The sequence below is a fragment of the Ciconia boyciana genome, chromosome 11, assembly GCF_034638445.1.
Source record: "Ciconia boyciana chromosome 11, ASM3463844v1, whole genome shotgun sequence".
Taxonomy (NCBI): Eukaryota; Metazoa; Chordata; class Aves; order Ciconiiformes; family Ciconiidae; genus Ciconia; species Ciconia boyciana.
Window position 1 is genome coordinate 5,347,273 of NC_132944.1, and position 23,295 is coordinate 5,370,567.

General features: G+C 44.3%; 1 protein-coding gene across 5 annotated transcripts in view; it reads right to left on the reverse strand.

Moving 5' to 3' along the window:
• The window catches only part of MAPKAPK3 (MAPK activated protein kinase 3), a 135,133-nt gene that overhangs the window by 96,606 nt on the left and 15,232 nt on the right, over positions 1-23,295 (reverse strand). For 3 of the 5 annotated variants that reach the window (XM_072875600.1, XM_072875599.1, XM_072875606.1), the window contains one exon: positions 17,640-17,715. The exons of 1 other annotated variant lie outside the window; for it this stretch is intronic. The gene's annotated coding sequence lies outside the window, so the exon portion shown is untranslated. Of the gene's footprint in view, positions 1-5,152; positions 5,656-17,639; positions 17,716-23,295 lie in introns of those variants that run through there. One more of the 5 variants, XM_072875602.1, reaches the window with a different exon arrangement.

A 23,295-nucleotide genomic window follows, 5' to 3' on the forward strand; every position in this document is an offset into this window, starting at 1 on the left:
ATTGCCTAGAAGATCTGCTTGTAGCAACCAGCTGGCTCCCAGGGCAGGATTTGTGCTACAGCAGCTCTGCCCACTCCTGACTCCCACCCATTCTCTCCTTTCCAGACTCTGATGATACAGGAACAAGCTGTCTACCACAGGAGGGTGATCACTTGTATGCCTTTCATTTGTAAATGTACGATGGGGTGTTTCAGAGTTAAAAAATTCAGAACAGCCACATAGCTGAAAATGGTCAGCTAGGTCCTGGCTGTCTCAGCAAGCCAAATAAAACTCCGACTGCCTCACCAGCACTGAGCAGTGAGTGGCTTTTTGTGTACTGCTTGCTGAGCAGCACTGGCTTCCCACCCAAAGTCAGAACAGACAAGAAGCATGGGGCAGGCGCTACCATGGCTTGGAGGCCATGGCTGCCTTGACTTCCCCGTCTGTCACTTTTTTTTTTTTTTTTTTTGCTTGTGATGTTGGTGCAGAGGCCTAAGGAAACAGAACTCCTGGGAGGAAGTGAGTCAGGAAACCTGTACCACATTGCAGGGGGAAGTGTGACTCAGAGCGGTGTGGTGCTCACCGCTCCCCACCCTCTGGAGGAGGTGATAAGATTGTGTAATCCCCAAGATAACTCGCTGCACATCCTAATTCTGCTGATCCTCCCAGGGGAGGGGTTCCTCTGCTGAGTACTGTACATTAGCTGATTTCTTAGAATAAACTGTGACAGCTCCCTGTGAGCTCATCGCATGGGAGGGGGGATGCTGGGCTCCCTGGCTGCGCTGTCAGAAGAATGAGGAGCTACAGAAGCACTGAATTTATCAAGAGCACAGCAAAGACCTGGCAAACCGCTTGTTTAGTCTATTTGTTCTTCTTTCACAGACAGAGAGTGTAGGGACATAAGTACTGGAAAGCGACAGAGGAACCACCTATAAAGCAGAGGGGAAGATTTAAGAAAGAGAGAATCTGAGAAAGAAGAAGAGGACAAATGTGGTGGCAATAGGAGGGGAAGAGACAGTGTGTGGTCAGGACTGGTGAGGGGACAGTCAGGGAGAGAGCTACATGAGATACTGGGAGGAAAGAAGCCAAAGTGTAGGCCAAGCAAGGGAAGTGAGGAGGGCAGAAAGAGGATGGAGAAAAGATCATAGGGAGAGTTGCTTAGGAGTGATGAGGAAGGTATGGCGAAAACAAAATACCCCTGGGACTGAGAGAGCAAAGAAATGTGACACTGAGGGAAAGAGGTCACCATCCATTTTGAATCCTCAGTACATTCCAGAGTCAGAGTTCGCATTTCTGGGTCTCCGTTCACCTGTGTAAGGCCCATTCCTGAAAAACAACTGGAGCTCGAAAACAGGGGGGCAGAACAAGATACAAAAAAATCACCCTTTTCAGCCATACAGGATCGTCCTTGTTTCCTCACCATGAATGCAGCCACGAGCAGCGTTAGCACTCAAAAGCTCAGCCCTTTGCCTGTGTCACTACAGCACCTGGTGCAAAAGGCTCTTGGGACACAAGTAGGCTTCTGGAAATTTCTGCTGTACAAGTAACACTCCCAGGCACCTCGGGGAGCTTGATGCCAGCTGAACTTCCAAACTCCCACCCTCTGCTCCCTGGAGACAAAACCATGCCCACAAAATAGCTTTTGCAAACAAACTACTGAATATGCACGAAGCGAGACGGAAGCGCTCACTGTCACAGCGCAGGCACGGCTGGCACGTGCGCTCACCGGAGCAGACGCTGCTGCTGTGCGTGGGCTTTCACAAAAACTTGTCACTGAGTCAGAAAAGGCCCCATCCCATCCCAGCTCACCAGTGTCAAAATCCACTAAACAATCACAAACACAGCACAAGTTAGGGAAATCCAGGCATGGTTATACAGAAAATTCACTCTCAAGAAGTATCATTTTCAGAAGGGACTGTTCTGTGCTTCCCAGGAGAGCTTCATGCTCCAACACGCAGGTACGCTCTGGGGCTGCAGCTGCACAGAGGCTCTGTCCATCTGAAGTAGAGCTAAACTGTATTTCAGGCACTGTTTCAGAGTCCTCAACGTGCACAACATGGCACTGAAAAATACCATACAGTCTTTCAACTGCAAATTTGTTATGCTATTTATGTTTCAGTCAGAAGCCAGAAGTGATCAAACCACCGGTTTCAGAGACTTTTACCCTGTCCTGGTTTCAGCTGGGACAGAGTTAATTTTTTTCCCTGTAGCTGGTATAGTGCTGTGTTTTGGATTTAGTAAGAGAATACTGTTGATAACACACTGGTGTTTTAGTTGTTGCTAAGTAGTGGTTATACTAAAACAAGGACTTTTCAGCTTCCCATGCTCTGCTGGGTGCACAAAAAGCTGGGAGGGGGCACAGCCAAACTGGCCCAAGGCCTATTCCATACCACAGGGCGTCACGCTCAGTATAGAAACTGGGGGAGTTGGCCAGGGGCAGCGATGGCTGCTCGGGGATGGGCTGGGCGTCGGTCGGTGGGTGATGAGCGGTTGCATCACTTGTTTTTCCTGGGTTTTGTTCCTCTCTCTGTTGTTGTTTTCCTTTTCACTACAATTTATTCTTATTATTACTACTATCATTATTATTATTATTTCAATTATTAAACTGTTCTTATCTCAACCCACGAGTTTCTTACTTTTGCCCTTCCGATTCTCTCCCCCGTCCCCCTGGGGGGGAGGGTGAGCGAGCGGCTGTGCGGTGCTTAGCTGCCGGTTGGGGTTAAACCACGACATACCCCCAGCTGAGGGGCAGCAGAGATGCTGGCTGAGACGCAGAAGACCTAAAGCCCATTGCCATTTCTGCCCCAACCTGTCAGCTGTCTGGGGACAAACCACTGTGTGTCTTTGGGCTCCATTAAATGCATCCCAGACTGCAAAATGCTAAATGGTTCTGTAATGGAAATAATAACAAATACTTTAAGTTTCAAGCCTGGTATTTCTAGGACAAGTGTCACAGCTCATATGACCTAACGTCCCAGGGCTACCGAGCCTGGGAAGAGGAGCTGTGTATCAGAATTGCACGCAGGGGAGCAGGCAACCGACACTACAACTTCTGGTAACAAAAAAAGTAACGTTTTTATTATAAAACCCAAATCAAAGGAAATTCTTATTCCTCTCCCATGAAAATTCAAAGCTGCTAGAAAACCAGTTTGCTAGAAATTTGTGATTGTTATCACGGATTCAGTGAGACCCCATACTGTAATTCCTTATTTCACTGTGGTCAGTCTGCTACCCAGAAATAGGGCAACTATATTTAGTTCCTGTAGGCAGTATCTGTAAGGCCACAGTGCAAGGACCAAAACTATTGGTATTGTGCTTTATAAGCGTGTTAGTTATTCTGCCCCCTGCAAACACTCACCCACCTTGTGGGCACAGTACAGGGATGAAGCTGTGTCCAGCCGAGCAGGTACTCACAGATTTTTGTTTAAATGATGTTTTGTGAGCCTGACTCAGCTGCTGACACCTCCTCACCACACACAATGCCTGCACTCTTTTGCAGCAGCTCTGTTTTTCCCTTTGAATCTGTGCTAATAGGAAAGCATCAGGTGGAAGAGTTTATTTCTCTAGTTACAGTTTTTCAAGATGCTGCCTGGCCTAGATCAATTCCAAGAACTGAGGCAGTTGAACAAAGAAACTTTTACAGGCTCATCAGCAGCATGAACATCTCTGCTCTGGCAACTTCCCACGCCGTAGCAAGAATTTGCACAAACGAAAACGAGACCACACGCAACAGAAGGGCTGAGCAGCGCATGCAGGGAACTGCCAGCGACAGCACCTTCAGCACCTCTGCAGACACCAGAGGCGGCGGGCAGCCTCCAGTACTGTGGCATTACACTTCCTCAGAGTATGTGCTCGAGTAGAAAAACCTCCCCACCGCTGTTTATCCAGGCAACTAACCAAACCGCAGTGCTTCCATGGTGGTGGCAGGGGGAAGGCAGGAGATAGGGCTGCTCACTCAGTTCCTTCCCAAGAGGCCATGCTCTCAGGACAGGATTCACACGCCACAGCCTCTTCTCTGCCTTGCAATACTACAGGTTGCCGACTATGAAGCCTGAAAGTTGAACAGCAGTAAATTCCCTTAGGGGACAGGATGGGGCAAAGCAGAGACTCATAAGATCCCAGTGCTTCAGCCCTGCTTCCTTCACCCTCCATGCCAGAAAAAGAATCAGTCTCTTCCATGAACTCCACAGCCACAAAAATAATCTCAAAAAGTCATCTCATTACATGCAACTACCAGTGCCAGCTTAGAAACAGTGAATTTGACATCCCAGGTTACCCCAACCCCTTCCAAATCTCTCCTTCTTTGTGGGTACTTTGACAGATGCCTACACCGGCATTCAGGGTAGGTTTGTTTTCTTTCCCAGATTAATGCACTGAGGAGCTGAAATCAGGGGCCAGCCCTCATCAGAGCTCAACTGAGAAAGTAAAGCCCGAGGCTGACCAAAATCAACCTGACTACCTGTGTCAAGTGAGAACCCTAAGCCAGTTCTAGGCACAGAGGGAAAGGAAGGGATTTTCTTTCTCCCCTGAAGAAAGAAAGCCAAAAACGTTGAAAAAGAAAAACCTTTGGACTACTCGTGTTCAGCTAATCGCATCCATGGAAATAGCAATAGAAATGCCTACATGTGCTATGTTCTGGTCACCTTAAGCTGTTTTCAGGGTCTCATCAGGTTCATCACAGCCATCAGACTCACACAAATTTGGCACTGGGGCTATGGCTGTGACAGTCACAGCTGTGGAATAACAAGCTTTGAGTCAGCCTGAAGAAAGAAGCAAATGAGCCAGTGCATTTCCAGTGACCCAGTAATAGTTTGTGTTTCCATAGAGCTCTCTGCCTGGGGACCCCACGGGCATTAATAAACCCTCACGATCCCCAACTGAACCACAGTATCAGTACATCCCATACTACACATAGGGGAAACTGAGGCATCAGAGGACAGTGCTTGGCCCCAATCATGCAGCAAGAAACAGAACCCAAATTACAAGATTATAAACTACAAACTCCTCCTCCTTACCCCTAACACAAATGCAGACCCCCATATAAGTAATTTCATTTAACTGACTGGAATTTACCCTATGGCACACAGTCTTTATATGCCTCTTAAAGCACATTATCAAACATTTTGTGCAGCAGTACACAGCACCATGCTGTAACTACCCGCACAAGGTATACCTGAAGCAGGCCAGTTCTGGGGGAGTCTGTGGCTGAGAAGTTCTTTGCACTCCAAAAAGCACTTTCCTTACTGAAGTGCAGAGCCCAAGGAGGACATGGCCACTGGAGCAGTCTGCTTGCCTGAACAGCTGCTCGTGCTTCAATTCCAATAGGCAAGACAAAAAAAATAAAAGGTGGTCCTAGCACAAATCTAGTGAACCTGAGTTACATCAGGCATACATTTGGCTGATGATGTGACATTGTATTTCAGAGCGGCTTCCAGACACATGGCCCCAGTGAATGAAGAAAGCCTTTGTCCCTTTCTAAAAGAGCACATTTTGTAGCCTCTGTAGCCTGTCTTGGTGCAGCGAGGGTTAATCCAGGCTAGCGAACAAGAGGGATGAAGATCAGCTCATCTTTTCCATTCAAGCAGAGCCTGCTACAGAAAATGCTGGTTTCTCGATGCTCGGTGTCTCAGTGACTTCCAGGAACAGTGAGCTAAACTCAGCTGCTCTTCCCAGCACTAGCTGAGGGGGCGGCAGGGGATGGAACACAGCCCTGTTCTTGGAAGGCAGGAAAAAATAAGACTCTGGCAGAGCTGTGCAAACTCTCCTCTCTCCCTCCTCCCCTCTCCAAAAGCCTCTTTCAGAATCTCTAATTCCTCACAGTACAGCTGGGTTGATTTTTCCTTTTATCAAATAAACATAAGAGCAATGTAAGAAAACTGCAGGCAATTCTTAAGCAGAGAGAGGTTAAGTTAATCAAATAAATAAATGATAAGCTCATCTCCGTGAGCTCCCGCATGCCCCATGATTTTGCTCAGTTTAGTGCATGACCTACCGTACTACTACACATTTTCCTGTTAGATAAACACAGAAAGCTATAGAACCATCCAGCTCATGGAAACTATTTTTGGCTGCTTTATCTTTATGCAATACGAATTCCAAGGGATGATTGGATATTTGGACTTCTCCCAGCCTGGCTGACTGTGAAGGGAGCAGACAGTAACCTCATTGCTATTCTTCTGTGGAAACAAAACATCTTTTAGAGATGACAACTATCTGGCTTGTAGGTACATTACTCTGAATGAGATTCAGGGAAATAGAGCAGTCACCAGCTGCAAGGAATGTGAGGGCAGCCTCGAGGCACACAAAAAAGGAAAACAGGAATTAGACTGAGTTTGTTTCATGGTTCCCCACAAGCTGCCCTTGAAATACAAGGCAGCAGCACTGAGCTGCGAATAGAGGGAGAAACCCTGCTGCAGAGTTTGCAGTCAGCAGCGCAGCTGGATGAGAATTCACACCAGCTTTCATACAGACTCAAGTCTGGCCCTGCAGAAAAATAACAGAAAGCCTATGTGACCTGTGCTGGTAGGCCTCAGCTGAGCACCCAGCAAACTGGCTCCCTTGTCAGGAGTCTTGGCCAATGGGCCCGGGAATGAATGGGCCACGCAGCGGCTCAGACTAACAACTGGTCACCCCAGGACAGGGCCATGGCACCCTGCCACCGAGGCGCTGCAGGAGAAGCTGTTCCCTGAGATAGACAGTAGCTGTTTAGCAGATAAGACGACTGTCTCCAGCGCAATCAATCTCTCACCTATTACAAGTGTTCCATGCACTTAAAATGCTGTGGTTTTCTGTTTGTTGGGTGTTTTTTTCACCTGCTGGACAGAAGAAAAATGCAAATCTGCATGGTTACACTGGACTCTGAAGTTCCCTGCAATGCCAAGGCCGTTCGCACATGTTTAGAAGACAAGTAGACTTCATAGTTATTTTTCATGGATTTCAGGGCTATAAAAAAAAAACCACCCAGGGAATAGCACAGAAAGCAATGTAGAGTCAGCAGCAAACTACAAGACCAGTTTACAGGTTGTTGAACATGTTCCACTTGCTGATTTCTAGGTTCTCAGACACCAGACGAGATTGAAGCACTCTGCTGTCCCTCCAGGACTTCTGAACTCCACCAGCATGACGCACCATTTCTCTCTGCTACTTTCAATTAGAAACAGGAAGCGAAGAGTTGGGCACTAGGCTCATTTTTAGCTGTGTGAAACTGTGATGACCCAGCCACTTGCCTATAAATCAATGTAGATGTGCTGATTTACACTCTGGGAGAAATTGGTCCATTAGCTAGAATTAAACAGAGGCCCGAGCCACACCATTTCAATTTGAACAGTGCTCCTGAACACTCTGTCCAGTCCAGGAATTGGGATTTGCTTGGTGCCTTCCTATATTTAGCATACAGTAATGTAATTGAAGCAACAAAATTAGACCCGCAAATAGACTGGTTTCTCAGTACTTAATCAAGGACCTTTTCCTAGAACTGCAGAGGGCTGAAATTAAAAGAAAGGAATGTGTGGTAATCAGCCCCATGGAGGCAGGAGGAAACCACCGTGAGTTTAAACTCCAAACACACATTCTGGCCAGCTGAATGTATCCTTGTTTAAATTCAACGTGGCTTCACAGTGACCCAGGCCAGGGATTGCACTTCAGGGTGCACAGCCCACGTCCAAGGAATTACTGAGCAGATACAACTCTTATGGTCTGCAATTCACTGTATAATAAGAATGTCCTCAGACCCCTATCCTTAATGGATGAAGGAAACGACAGGTCTGAGGTACCTCTGCACTAATGCTAATCTGTTTCTGTCAGCAACTTTTGTGAACAGCAACAGGTATAGAAAGGAGTGACCAAAAGAGAAATCCAGTGTACAAACTGCAAAATGCATAAAACAGGCAGCAATCATACTGCAGCAGCACTTAACACCAAAGCGACAAGAGGCAGGAGCCCACAGCACTGCACTCACTCATATTCACTATCAATAGGTCTTACAAGATAAACTAGGAGACTCCATTTTCTGTCCTTTTCTTCTTAATCTTCTAATTTTTATTGGGGGGCTGAATAGGAGAATTAAATTTAAAAAACCTTTTTCTATCACTAGTTTTCATATTACTATTAGGAAAATCTCCTCTTCGCATTCTAACCTAACAACTGCCAGAAGAGTAAGACAAAGAAAATATTCTATAAGCAGAAACATAGTCAGACATTTCAGAAGTGGTGAAATGCTTCAGAAACTGTCAAAGCTTGCAGCTGACAGTGAATGAAAGGGAGCTTCATTTTTATGTAATTCTACAGTATCAGCACCACAAGCATCACAGTGCCAGTTAGGACATGCAAAGACATGGATGCAGAGCTAAGTCAGAGGAAGGTCTTTTTGAATACATTTCAGAGCTGTATTTTCTAGCTTTGGCAATACCTTTGAAGGTCAGTTGTACCTCCCCATCTCTTCGGCTCTCACTGTCTGCAACTGTTCTGCAAACAGATGGAACAGCCTGTCATGCGCAGAGTATGCCCCTAGAAACGTCCTCCAAACAGCTTTTGCCAAAAAAGTTTTAGGACTGAATTTACTTCCCACATGTAGAAGCTACTGACTTCTCTTGGCAAATTTTTCCTGTGTAACGTGGGATCTCTACTGGATCAAGACAGATGAGGTAGAAAGATTAAGAGTTCCCCTGCACTGGTTTCATATACTGCATTCCCACCCCCTGCTATTGCGGGAGGCAGAAGGTGAGGACAGAGCAGGAAAAGTGAGAAAGTAAGGAGAGAAATAGGATATGGGAACCAGACAGCAGTAGCATAAATTCAAATCAGCCATTGTGCCTTTGATTCACCCTGAGGCAAGACAGCTGAGAAGGAAGGGCTCAGCTAGCTCCCCTCCCTGCTGTCACCCTGCAGTGGAAAAGCAGTGCTGGGCTCTAAAGCCGAATCTAAAAATCACTCACTCGAAGCTCCAGATACTAAGAATTGATTATGTAAAGCTGCATCAGGGAAAGCATTTCTTGTATGGTGCAGATCTTTTTCAATGCAGGTCTACAAAATGTTACAGCATAATTAAGCTTCCATAAATATTAATAGTTCCATCTGTAATTCCATTTCTAGTTCCATTCCTTCCATTCCTCTAATAATTAATATTGCTTTCACAGCATCATTAAAGATACCAGTTTGATAGTAGGAACAAAAGATTAGGCTGAGAATCTTATTTGTAATGAATGGTGATGAATAATATCAGGTGCAAATTGCAAAGTGTGAGAGCGCAGAAACTGACTGCTCTAACCTCCCAGTTAACCTAACAACACAAATGGTTGATATTCACAGATACTAGCATTTCCTAGAAGAAAACTGAGAAGAAATAATTTACTCATAAATTACAAAACACTCACTGGAGACAGAAGTACATTTGAAAAATACATGTCAAATGCAATTCAGGGAAACACACTCCAGTGTTTTAAGAAAAGCCAAGTCACTTTCCTATCAAGGCAACATTAAGGAAATAGAAGTGGAATTACCACCTCTGCCACTGTGGTGAACCCGTTCAAGCTGGGGACAGCAGAGCTGTAACGGAGGGTAAATGAGAAGCTGTGAGGCAAAGCTGATGGGAAGGTGGGGGACTGTGCAGAGGTATAGACAATAAATATCTTTTATCCCACAATTCAAAGCAGAATCAGCATGTGAACTAGTTTAATGGTTCACCCTTAGCCTTGCCTTCTTTTTCTCCCCAAAGGCATGCTGTTCCTCTGAACAGGCTTTTCCTTACTGCTGCATGCTTTTGCAGCGAGGAGCTCAAAGGCACGGCTGGTAAGTGGCACTCAGGTATGTCTTTCCTGGATCTTTGAAGGGCTTCCTTGGGCAACATCTCACACTTTTATGCTCCAATTTGTTACGTAGGAGCAGTCTGGGCTTTCGCATCTCATCCAGGCCTTGAGCCCACAGCGGGCAAGCCCCTGTTAGTGCCCCAGTGGAGACAGCCAGCACGTAGAAAGACCTTCCTGTAGTTAATCTTAGAAATCCTTTTTTGGAGCAGCTGCAAAGGTGGGAAAATTCCCTCAGCTCCCAGGCATGCTCTCTACAGAGCATCTGAGCCCTGCGGCTGGACAGTGTCATGGCAAGTACAAAAGCTCGACAGTGAGTGTACCTTTTCTTTAGCAGGGAGGCTGGAAGCTGTACAGACTCCATGCTCCCTTCCTAGCCCATCAAAAGAGGAATTACCGTTTCAGCATCTGCATCATCATTCAGAACATTTCCAAAGGAAAGTCCTTCATAAGTAAGCAGGAGCTTAACTCACCGTTGGACAGAATATCCAAGAACAACCAGCATGCTACCACCTCCCACTGACAGTTAATCCAAAATTGATACTGCTTTGGGGGATGATGGCTTTGAATCTCAGCCAGCTCACTTCCTTCTCAAACCAGCAGCACTTTTTTGACTCAGGGCCCTTTTTTTTTTTTTTTTTATTCAATGGCTCTGAACAACCTATTCCTAAAGAAGCTGAAGTGTCATTCTGTCCTGTAAGAGTCACGAGAGGCCTTAAATCCAGCAGGTACACAAAGGGATCATCTGCCCCAAGGCTTGTTCCTAAGCCCACAGAGAAAGAAGGAGCCGAGGGAGAAGTCCTACACTCTAAACTCCCCACGATTGTTTTGATTGACTAATCCAGTTTCCCTCTTGGCATATTGAAAACCCAGCCAAAAATCCAGCGTCCTGGATTTCCCCAGTATTAAAAACTGCCATCTGCAAACCACCTATCTTCTTAGCATCTCCACTGGGGCTCTTGCCTGCAAGTCATCTGAACATGTACTTTCTAAAATGGTTATTACTAGTCAGTGTTTTATAATATTTTTTTCTCGAGGCCTAATAATTTAGAAATTAATTCATTATCCTCCTGTGATTCTAGCATATTATTCTGCTGTCATCCAAACATAGATCAGAAATACTTACTAAATGCTTCTACTTATTTTCATCATCATTAACAATTGCACCATTTCCATTTCAAAGAGGCCTTACACAATTCTTTTTCTGTTTCAAGCAGAATGTTTAAATTCTTTATCGTCCTTGAAGATAGCAGCCAAGGATAATTTTACATTTTCCTTTTCATTTCCAGTTTTCTGCACTTCATTTCTAATTTGTATTAACTGCGCCCCACTCTCCCTCCCCTTCCACATTGCTTTTACTTTTTTGTTCCTAATGCTGTCTTCACCACTGAACAATGATCAGCTTTTATGAAGATGCCTCTTTCCTGAGGGCAGAATCATAGTTCTTTGCCGTATAAGGCACTGTTCTTAAAGAATACCTAACTCTAATATTTTTTCCTGTAAAACACTCCCCAAGTCTAACTTAAAAAGTCTTTTAACTTTGGGTAAATTATATGTTACATTATTAGTTGGGAAAGTCTTCTTTTTATTTAGATTTATCTTTAACGAGGTCACAGTCATGTAGATACTACCAACTTCCAATCCAGCTCTGAAATCCTTTGCTCCCAGATGTGCTGGGTCTGTTAAAACACTATTCAATGATTTCTTGAAGGCCCTGCAGCACATCAATCCTTCCACTCTGAGAGGCTGCACCTGCTGATTTGCGTAACCATCGTGCACTTATCTTCTCTGAATGCAGATTCCTGGACTCCAGTTGCACAACAGCCACTGAGTCAATGTGGCAGCAGGGATTGACACGCACCTCCACCCCCACCACCAAGCGAGAACACTTCTGCTCTCCTTGGCATGCAGAGCATCCTCCCGCTGCTTTGACTGAGTGCTGGGCTTACAGTCAGATCTTAAAAAAGTGCTCCCAAAATGGGTATGGAAGAAAGGGAAGAAAAATATCATGGCTGGAAAATAGCAGAGAGGGACAAAGTAACAGCCTGAATTCTGCACGGTGCTGACACGATGCAGGCTGGCAGCTGGGGATTGAGACCCCACTGCCCCTGGGGGACTCCAGCAAGGACAAAAGGAAAGGCAAGGGAAGAGATCATCAGTGAAAGGAGTAGAAATATCTTATTGGGTCTCTTTTGGGGCAGAACCCTCCTAGGTGGAACCAAGAGAATGGAAAAGGGTCAGATGAACAACGGCATTTACTGAAAAGCTTTTAACTTCTAGGACCACAGACATCTCATGCCACCCAACAAGAAATTGTTACTTTCAGCATTTAAGTGTTTGGTCAAACTGCTCTCTCCTGGCACCTTCACTGAACCATCCTGTGCAAAGCCAAAGACAAACCCCCTCTAAGTGGCCAGCCCCAAATGCACAAGATGTCTCCAGCAGGCTGAAGTCAGGCCCATCAACCCTTCTGCCCATGAAACTGGGGTTTTCACTAAATCTCACTGTGGGAACACTTCTGGCCCCAACCCAAACAGATACTTGCCTACACCTCTTGCTAATATTCCTAGGTCAGAGCATGAACTGATTCTTCAAAGTTCTTCTTTGAAAAACTGCATTTTCTGGTCTTGGAGAAGAATAGAAAGAGGTAGAAAAAAAACTAGGTTTGGAATCTCACTGGACAAATTAGTGGTTTGATCTTAAGGAAGTCCAGGTACTTGGTGTGTTCAGAACTAATCACAAAAATCAGGGTAGCTTAAAAATTGTTCCCCAAAATTGCCAAACAGGATCAATGCTATGATCCAGTCAAATCCTTACCCACATCTGACAGTGCCCAAGACTTCAAAGGGAAGTAAAAATCAAATAAACAAACAAAAATCCATTATGTATAATTAAGGAAGAGGTTCTTTTGAAGACTTGTCTTGTCCTGGGACTTTGACTTTTCTGCTTTCCCCAGCCCTCTCTCTCCTATCTTGTCATTTTTTTCCCAAAGACAGAACCTGCAGAATATAGCAAAGATCACAGAATACACCCATTTGCTGAAAACTACCATGGAGAAGATTCAGACTTAAAGGTAAAGACGGTTGTTAGCAGCTAAACAAAGGCTCTCAACCTTCTCACTACACAACCAGCCACTAAGAAGCGAGTGCTACAACCAGCACCAGTATGGAGCAATTCAGTATGTCTGTCATAATATAATTGAGGTTGGAGGGATCTCTGGGTTTCATTTAATCCATCAAGTTAGCTCAAAGTAGGGATAACCTCCACGTTAGACTAGGGTGCTCAGGTCTTTGTCCATATGAGTTCTGCCACACTGGGTCTGCAATTAGTTAGGCTGCAAAAGAGGAGACATATATGAATAGACCAAATACTGGAATAAAGAGCTGAATTTGCAAATGGGCTTTTCCCATTTGTAAAGTGAAAGTATTGCTACAAACAAGGACAACTGTTTAACCGTGATTCTTGAAAGCCAAACTGGTGTTTACTCTTGGATGTGCAGAGCAGCCTACCAGCAGGGAGAACAGCCAAGGGCTCCCTGATGACCTTCTAGCTTCCTTAACTGGTTTCCAACTGGTCCACTACACTCACAGGCAATCCATGCAATAATATAGTATCAAATAAAATTGAAAGTATCTTTTCAATGCTAGATACATTTGAGTTACAGAAACAGCATAAAGTCACTAAAGAATTATCTCAGATTAACATACTGCACAATCACATTTCTTTTAAAACCTCTTCAGCTCCATCCTATAGTATACAAAAGGAGAACTGTTCTAAACTCCAAGTAAGTCTGCTACCATCCTGATCTGTCTGGTTTTCAATGTTTTTTTACTAAAGAACTAAGTGGAGAAATAAACCCACGTTTGGTGATAGTGTAGTCTGACTCTAAACTATCAAAACCATGGATGCCAAGACGTAAGACTTTCCTTTGGGATTTTAATTCCCTGCACTAAGTACAATATTAAGTACAGCAGAAGATAAAGCAACCAGTCCTCTCTACACATAGTTCACCCAGGTATGTTCTGTGGATGCTGTAAGCACTCACATGCAAAGTACATCCTATCGTATGCATGCCCTGCAGTCATTATCTGTTAGCTTCCTACCAGTGCTTCAGTTCAAATCTTCAAGTTCATCTGGGATGTCATTTAGCCTCATAAGTTATTAGAACATCACTTTTCTCTGGCTTGGTTTCCTACATTATCAAAGGTAACCTTAAAAGGAAAAAAAAATAAAATGGGGAAGACTATTGCACTACTCTACCTTTGGAAGCAAGGATCTACCAAGCATAGTACCCCACAAGTAGCTTTATGAAGAGTAGATAAGGTTTACTTTACCGCAAAACACCTGAGATGATCACCCTGTGGTATTCTGAAGCTGCAGGTGTTCTTTTGAGGAGCCTGCTTTGCAATGCACAGTTCTTCACTCAAACATTGTCCTTGAGACTTTTCACCTATGCAGCAGAGGCTGTTAAGAGGTCAGAGATCTGACAGGGATTATCTGGAAAGATCTGGTCTTGCCCTGGGACACGAGAGATGGACTTCCCTGCCTTACTTTCTGTAATTCTTTCATGCTTTACTAAAGGTAATTGCTTGCCTGTATTTTATGAAGATATTTAAGTTGCCTTCACTGCAATCTTCTTTAAATTGGCTGAACACAAGCAAACTCAAAAAGCTGTTATGACCTTTGCATTAGAGCATTATTGCCTATCCACTGTTTTTATTTCAATTCTGTGCTGGAGTCAGCTCACTCTGTATAGACCTAATAAAGCTGTTAAAGAACAAAACAGCCCTAGAAAATCAGGAAAGGGCAATGTGGCTTGATTTATTTTGAAGATCTTTTCACTCACCACTGTCTTTTCCACTTACAAATTATATTTCACCCAAACCTGCACTGTTTTGATACTTCAGCAATTCATTTAATTCATTACTAACACAACGCAGTTTACAAGGGATACATTTCCAGCACTCAGTGGTTAGTGTCTCTCAGAAATGGACCGGCCTCCTAAGTTAACCTTATCTCAAGGGCTCTGTGTAAAACCCACAGAGAAACATCTCAGCTGGAGCCACCTGTTGCAGGGAAAGTACTCCTCTCCCAAAGTGAAGCAGTAAAAAGATCATCTCAATATGTTTATCTACACATATGCCAGTGGTTCCTAAGCTGTGGTACGGGAATCACTGAAGGAGGAACTACCCAGGTCACAGGGCAAACATCTCCATGAGCACAGTTAAAGCTGATGGAGATGGGGTTTGGTAAATGAAAGGGTGTGGTGTGGGTCTTGACTCAGGACAGGGAGGATGGGTCCCTCTGGGAAGGAATATGGTAGCTTAAGGATTAGAAAAGTATATGATGGGAAGGTGGAAACAGGAAACTAGAGGTGCACCTTCCTATATGCATGAAACAGCACATTTCCAGCGGCCACTGTCTCAGGATCTGCCCTTGACTCCAGTACTGATAATGATGGCTGTTGCTAATACCTATGGTTGCTGTTGCTGCTGCCTGTGCATTAGAGCAACACAAATCTGGGAACCCCTGGCACAGGTTACAACCACAGGCTGAATTCCTCTTTGATACCACTTAAGCCAATATGAGCTCTGAGAAACTGTTGCCACAAGTTCTCTCCATGATGCACTGCTTAACAAGCAGCTCTTATTTTGTGCTGGCTTCAGTTTCAGAGTGATTTCAGCATATGGTCCCATATTCAATGCTTTGCAGCGGAGTGACTTGGAGCTGGGTAACTGTGGCAATACCAGTGTCTATGAAGACAGCTATATGCTCTTCTAGCAGCATATAAACAGAAACAATCGTACGCAGGGCTGTTCCTATCTACTGGAAACATTCACCTACACAACAAAAACACCCTGAGGAATGCTTATGTCATTTCGGTCTCACTTAACCTCTCTTATCTGAGACAAGACAAGTCTGTCTCAAAGCCTTAAAAAAACCAACAGTCCTCATCTCTGAGACTCTGATGACAGCCTGGGTTTAGCAAGCAACTACCACTTAGGTCAGGTTAGCTGGCTGACACATTACCTGTGGTATGTCCTTACTTGCAATGCTGTCACTCCATAAGACGTGAAGGGCTGTTTTCACCACTGGTCAGATTCACCACAAAATCACAACGCATCTTCCCTTTCCCCTCACCTGCCACGACTTCATTACAGACCACAGAGGTCTCCAGGAATGAAACACTACTAACAGTGACCAGGGGATTCTGTGCTGTTGCCCAGAGTAAAAAGCAGTCTTTGTGGATAAGTTTTTCTAGATCAGCACCCTGACCAGGAGAAAGGCAATTAGTTTCAATGCTTTGTTAGGTTCCCTTCTGTGCAGAGGGAACTCAGAGAAGGAGGTGGCATGAGAATGCTTGCCATGATGGGAAACCTCTTTGAGGAAACCAAAGAGCTTTTGTCCTTTCTGGTGCCTGTCTTGTTCTCTTCTGAGTAACTGCGTCTGATGAACTTCGAGATGTGCTGCATAGTCTCCTACTTACCCAAGCTTTCAGGAAGGAGAAGTCAGGGAAGAAAGAGTAGTTTATGAGAAACGGTGGGTTTTGTGGGAGCTTATTGAGCCACAGCACATAGCCTTTAGGTTATGTGACTATTTGCTTCTGCTCTAGCTGTACTTTTAGCTTTCAGCAATGACAGCTACAGTCTTTTTTATAATTTAAAATTATGCAATGTTAACTGAAATAAGTTTTACCTCGAAATGCTAACTGACTTCCAAGAGGCGGAAGATTCTTTACGCAGCATTCACTAACCAATCCTGAGAAGTCAGGCTAAAGCCGAAAGGCCCATTTCTTCAGCTTGTCACACATCGATCCATCCTGTTCACATGGAGCTCTGCAGTCTTGAGAGCTACAGCTACTTCTAAAAGTTCTCCTCATCAACTTTTGTTCATGACATATTTACATCACCATTTACCAGATACCCATAGGTATTACAGCTTAAATATATAAACTCCATCCTCAAATGAACATTACGCTTTCATTTTTTACCTACACACATACCTACAGAATTTGTTAAAAATTAAGAGCTTTTTGAGAAACTGGGAGAGGAAACAGATTTATTAAATGTAAATTGATTTTTTTCCAGCCAAAAAAATCCCAGCCAATCACATATAAGTACTCTTTTTTTTTTTTTTTAACCATTAGCCTTCGGTCAGATTGGCTTTTACCACTTGTTGCTAACTCCTGGCTCCTCAGCCAACCAAACAAAACCAACAACTGCTGTTCAGCTGATATTATAATATAGCTCCAGTATCTTGTGGGTTTTGTGATGCTTTGCAGCTGCCTTGAATTCTCCTGTGCACAGAAATAGCGCTTTGGAAGGAACGTCTGTGTTTTATCCACATCTCTACTTCACTGTCATATCAACAGGAAAAAACTCTGAGGGAAGCTAAATCCATTATAAAAAACACAGACACAGAACAAAGCAAGAGATAACAGCCAAAGACAACTCCTCTGGCACACAGCATAAGGGGACGGGAGAGCCTTGGACATCCCTCCCTCTTTCCTTGCATGACATTCCCTTACTTATAGGGCACTCCAAGGAGTCCCCTTCCAGCAAGCCCCAACTCAGAGGGCAGCTTGCTGGAAGGGGCTCGCTGCAGGGCAGGAGCTGTGTACCCACCATACACCACATTAGAAACAGTCTCAGCAATCTCCGCCTGCCAGAGCTCGCCCCAAGTGCTGTGTTTCATTTGGTCAGTACCCCAAGGTATCTTAGGCCTGCTGGGCCCATCGGAATAGAAAAGGCATAAAAGAGCGTCATTATCTCCCCAGCACTGTAGGCTTTACACTGTTACCACAGAGCACAAAGCACGACACCGATCGCGTAACGATCTTAAAGCAGGGGAGTGACTTACCTTGAGTGAAATTCAGAGCTGATAGAGGATTCTGCCCAGACTTGTGCACCACTGGGCTCCAGTCACACCATTGAAACTGGTTTAAAGAAAGCAAAAAATAGGTCATCTCACTCTTTGGGAACATCTTCCAGGAAAAACTGACTCACTAAACAATATCTCGGATGTTTTTTTCTTTTTTTTTTTAAAACTAATTCAGCACAAGACTAGTATAGGCCCTTGCTGTCTATGCTGACCCAGCTAAATGCAGACAGCTAACTGAAATTCTTAGAACAGGAACTTCTTTGAGGGTTAATGGCAACAGAAAGATACACTCCATCTGAATCTGACTTACACTCATTTGTCAGTGCCCAGATTGCTCTGCTGGAGGACCCAGCATTTCTTAGGTTTGTAAGCTCATATTCTGACACTACCAAGTTTATTCTGCTGTCCCTTCAAGGATCAGAGGCAAAGGGCTTGATCTACCTGGCCTGGTAGTAAAAAAAAAAAAAAAAAAAAATCTTTCTAACCCTCTTTCTGCTCCTTTCTCCATGGCAGCTGAGCCCACTTCCAGCAGCTCTTTGTTCACTGCCTGCTTTTGCATTTTCTAGAGCTCATAAATCCCCCTGGACTGGGAGGTAGGGGGGACTTACATTGCAATTTGCTGTATGATACGGACAATGGCTACTGCCCCATTTTGAAATCCAGCACACTCTTTTCTTGCTTCTTCCTCAAAGTGGAAAGAATGAAACACTTGCTCCTGGGTGAGGTAGCAGCTCCTGACCTTGCAGGAGCTCACTGGGAACAGGAACTGTTGCCACCCCAAAGGTGAGAACCTGCTGATGTGCTGTGAAGGAGGAGTTGCAATGCTTCTGGAACCATACCCCCCACTTGCCCTTCCCCTTCATTCTGCCCCTGCTGTGCCTGATGAAATGCTAAGAGGATAAACTGTACTTGGCAACTTCCCAAGCAGCGTGAAGAATGGACTCCTCCCGCACAGAGCTGTGGTCCCCGCTCACTGGCCCACTGAGACAAGCCGTGCGGTTCACTGGCAGGTACAGTTAGTGCCTTCTGCGCTGTGGCATTGCTAAATGCTGTGCACTTACAGCCACCACAAAGGCCTTTGTGCATGACACAGCTTCCTGAGTCAGCAGAGGGTCTTTGCTGTCTACTGTTGTGGAGGCTGATCAACCTCAAAAAAGATAGGAGAAGTTTTCCCCATTTTTACGACAGTCCTGTAAGCCTTGCTGTGCAGGACTGCTCAGGTGCTTTGCCTTTCCTTGTTTCCCTGTTCAATCCACACCCTGCAAACATGACTCTAATGCTCAAACAGAGCCACAGTTTATCTACAGATGCCTCTGGTGAGAAAATAACACGGAGAGCAGGCGCTGGTACATACGGAAGCAGAAAGACAGGAGGGGCTCAGGCCACAGTTGGATCACTCGCTGGGGAAGAGTTTCACTAGTGTGCTTCAGGCATGAAACACCACTGAATATATAGCAGCCTGTAGCAGAAAGAGGCACTTTCTTGGGAAACAAATGTGATGTAAAGTCCTCCTGGTTTCACATCTTGGTGCATCTTTTGAGTAACAAAATTCAAACTCCACCAAACCATATGAGGACTATATACGTTTTTGTGAGTGATACTAAGTCCCAGCACTGCTCACTTACAGAGCACAAGATTGAGCCTGCCCACGTTTATGGGACCGCAGTGTTTAATCTGAACCAAGACAGGAAATAAGCAGCTCAGAGGTCCTTGTTTTATCACAGATGTCTGAGATATTATTTGAAACCTGGGACTACCCTTCTAAACAAAACATGCTTGCCTGTTAAAACACAGCAACACTGTTCAAAGAAAAGAAATGGCTGTTTATATTGTCATTCCACTGCTACAGAAGTGAAATTGGTAACTGTCATACAATCCTGGTGAGCATTTACTTTCTCCTACAGATACTTTTCCTTTCCCGAAGCTTTCAGCACAGCCCATTTTCATGCTCCACTGTAAACTGGATCACTGTGTACCTTGTACAATTTTTGTTATATAAAAGCTGTACTGAGCATATTATTATTTTACACACTACCCTTTCTCTTCTATATCTCTTATTAGATCACAAAGAATAAAGAGTTGATCTTGGCTATCAAATAAACATAAATGCCTGCTGCAAGTCTGAACCAGGCTGAGGTACAGATATTACATACAGATAAGTGGAGCTCTGAGTGATCTAAGCTGCAATAACCATCTTATAGTTAAGTGTTATGCATAATGTGCTGTTCAAACCACAAATTAGCAATAATAGGGAATCAATTAAAGTTAAAAAAAATCAGAACTTTGCCTTAAAGAATGGCCTTTTTAATCAAATCAAATGTTTTCATTTCTGTGAAAAATAATTTTCTCTCCCAGCATTTTTAAGGACTATGGTTATTTTTCCATTTCTTGTGCAGATCTACATAAAACTTTTTCTTTTTTACATATATTAAAATGCAAACATTTCAGTTTTCAAAGGCTGTCAGGTTTGGTGTGACTCTCCTTTCTGAAGAAAGCAGTGTGAACTATATTTAAGCCTCATCTTTCAGGCACACAAGTAAGGCTGGATTTGTTTCCTTTTAATACATATGGAACAGTCAGACAAAACAAAAATGACCTTGTGCTGATATAGTTACCTTGGGAAGCCAATACTTTCACCTATGCTTAGTTTAACAGAGGGGGGAACACTAGGAAAGGGAATATATTCACTTTTCAGAGAACTCTAAAATTAACTGCAACACTGAAAATGAATATTAAGCACAATTCTCCACTTCTTCCCTCCTTGCTTGCATGGGAACAAACAGTGCTAGCATTTGGAATAAATCAACACAAAGTTAATACAGCACCACTGTGTCATCACACTGTTGCAGCCTCATCACCACCATCGTGCTGACCAGAACTGATCAATTTGCTTCGTCCTCATGTCACAGCGCCTCTCTGCTACTCTGTCAGTGAGGAAAGGAGGTCAAACAGATGAAAAATTAATTCATGCCTACTTTGAGACAACTGTACTCTGCCAGAGAGATGTAAAGAAGCACTGCTGCAAAACCAGACCTGTGCCCAAGCTGCTCCACATGCTCTCTGCAGGAGACATACTCCCGATTTACACCTAGCACCTGCCTGGTTCTGAGTAACACCTGCATGAAGGGCAAGCATTTAGAAGCCCTCACCAGCCAGGTAAAAAGGCCATTTGTCACAAGTGGCCCCCAGTTACCAATCCAATCATTTAAATACTTCACACAGGTCATCCATCCCCAACATGGACCAAGTTCTGCACAGACTGGTGGCAGAACCCAACAGACACAGGCTCAAGAACCAGAATATTTTCAAATAACCTGGTCATTGTTTTTATTGTCACTTCAAAGAGAATGAAAAAAATCCCAAACTATGTGATGCTCCTCAACCTATGACACAATATGTTACATCATAAACACAGCTCTTGGATATCCTTCTGCTAAAGTAACTGAAAAGCCCCCGTGCTTGATGTGAGCTATCAACTTCTAATCTTCAAATAAGATGTCTGCCAGCAGAGACGGGAGTTTGGAGACAAGCACCCACATGAGCTGGTATGATCAGAGCAAGTGATCCTCCAAACCCTCTTTGCAGAGATTTTATCAGAGCTGGGCAGGCAACAGGCAGGTCATGAGTCACACTACCATTAACCCCTCCCAGCAGTATGAGGATTTAAGGTGGAAAATTACAGGTGTGTTGTAGACCAAGGTTGTGTAACAGGTCAGTCTGCATGGCTGCATTTCAGATACTTCCAACAGGTGTCAATGTGAACGGCTCAAGCATGGTGAAGGTGTAAGCAGTTCAGAAAAGTGGTTAAAACAAGAAGCACTACCTTCATAGTAACAGGTTAGAAGAGAAGCACCTCACACAAATATCACTGTGATATGCCATGAAATTTGCAGCTAAACTTAACTTTGACTAAATGATGCCCTGTGATATGATATCCCTTATCCTGACCCAGTGAAATGAAAGGCAAATGCCTCATCACCTGCAGGGACTGTTTAGCATTGCTCCTCCTGGTCAACAGCAGCACAGAAGAGTCAGACCAAAAGGCACAACACTGAGGCTAGTGTAGTTCCTGATTTGTATAGGTTTTTCTCAGAGCATTACATCATGCTAGTTCACTTCCTCAAGTGGATTTCCTCTCCAGAGCCTGGCACTACTGCCTTGAACACAGACTTCAGCATCACACAAACATCCCTTCCTCCTCCTCCCTGACTGTTCAGCTACATTTAAATCTAACCTTCGGGCAGCAGACAGCACAGAATGCAGACTCGCTTGCATTCAGATGTTAAAAAGAAGCGTCATTATCCATAATCCTAGATAGAGAAGTGGACATTAAAAACTCCATCCACCTCAGCAGTTGGACCATACTTCTCAGCTAGACACTGAGCTCTGTATTACAAAGACTGTAAAAGCCCACGCCTAGCCAGGAAAAGGGAAAGATGGGGCTAATCCCCACTGCCTGCAGCCTTCTTCCTCATTTTATTAATCCATCTTCTACTGCCACCTGCTCCTTCTTTCGGTCTGCTGCATCCTCACAATGAGACTGCAAGCAGTGATTGAACTGAGCATGGGAGGCCCTCCACATCCAAAATGACCATGATTTGCCCCCTCAAATATTTCTAGACAAAGTGGTACAAAATATGATGCCGTGGCACTGGTTATAATTGACATATTTCAAGAACAGGCTCACATCACTTGAATCTGAACCAACCCACAGGGGTGTGCTGAGTTCCATCCTGCCACGCTCCCCTTCCATCTGCAGTATGGAAGGGTATTTATAAATTCCCCATAGCTGGCTTGTCTTTCAGAGAAGGCAGCAAGGTCCAGTCCATTGGGTGTTGGAATTCTGCAAAGCAGAAGCAGCACTGGGCTCCTAATGCCTTACAGATGATGGCAGAGCTCATTTTAGTTCTTAACCTTTTCCTTCATGGCAGCAAGAAACCATCTCAGCGCGAGCAAACATGCTGCACCGGCACAAAGAACGACCCCAGCTGCCAAGCTAATTGTGGAGACAGGAATGGCTGGCAGGAGGACAGGACAGGAGATGGGGTGTCCTTTATATCAGAGTTGCACTAATGTCCTAAGCAAGCCACAAGTGCGGACTGTAGCTTTTAGGATAAAGACCTTGCATTATTCAGTGCAGGTGTTTTATCCTTTTCATGGAAAAATCTTGACAATCATGGATAAGAGCATTCAGATTACAGGGAAACTGTGGCTGGGTTTTTCAATACATCTTGTGCAACACACTCCAAACTCAACCAGTTTCTTCAATCTGAATTTATGAACACACTCTTTGGGATTCACATACTCCACTCTTCATTACTTCTTGTCAGACTGAAACTAATGCAACAACAGCTGAAGAGGTTCAAGAAGAAGCTCTTGCAATGACCCTCACCACTGGCACAAGTAAGTGGAAAGACTGAAACCCAGCTTGAGGGAGGTGCTGAGCGTGTCATTCTGACAGGATAAGCAGGACTGCATTTGTGTGTGGAAAAAGGACCCCCTGATTAGAAAAAACGCCTTGAAATTTCTTTCAACCCAGCTATCTCCGCTAACTAGCAAATACCATTCCACTTTCTTTTCTTATTGGAGAAGTCTGCTTGGGTTGCTCCATGGACGTCTGCTTTTCCTTCCAATT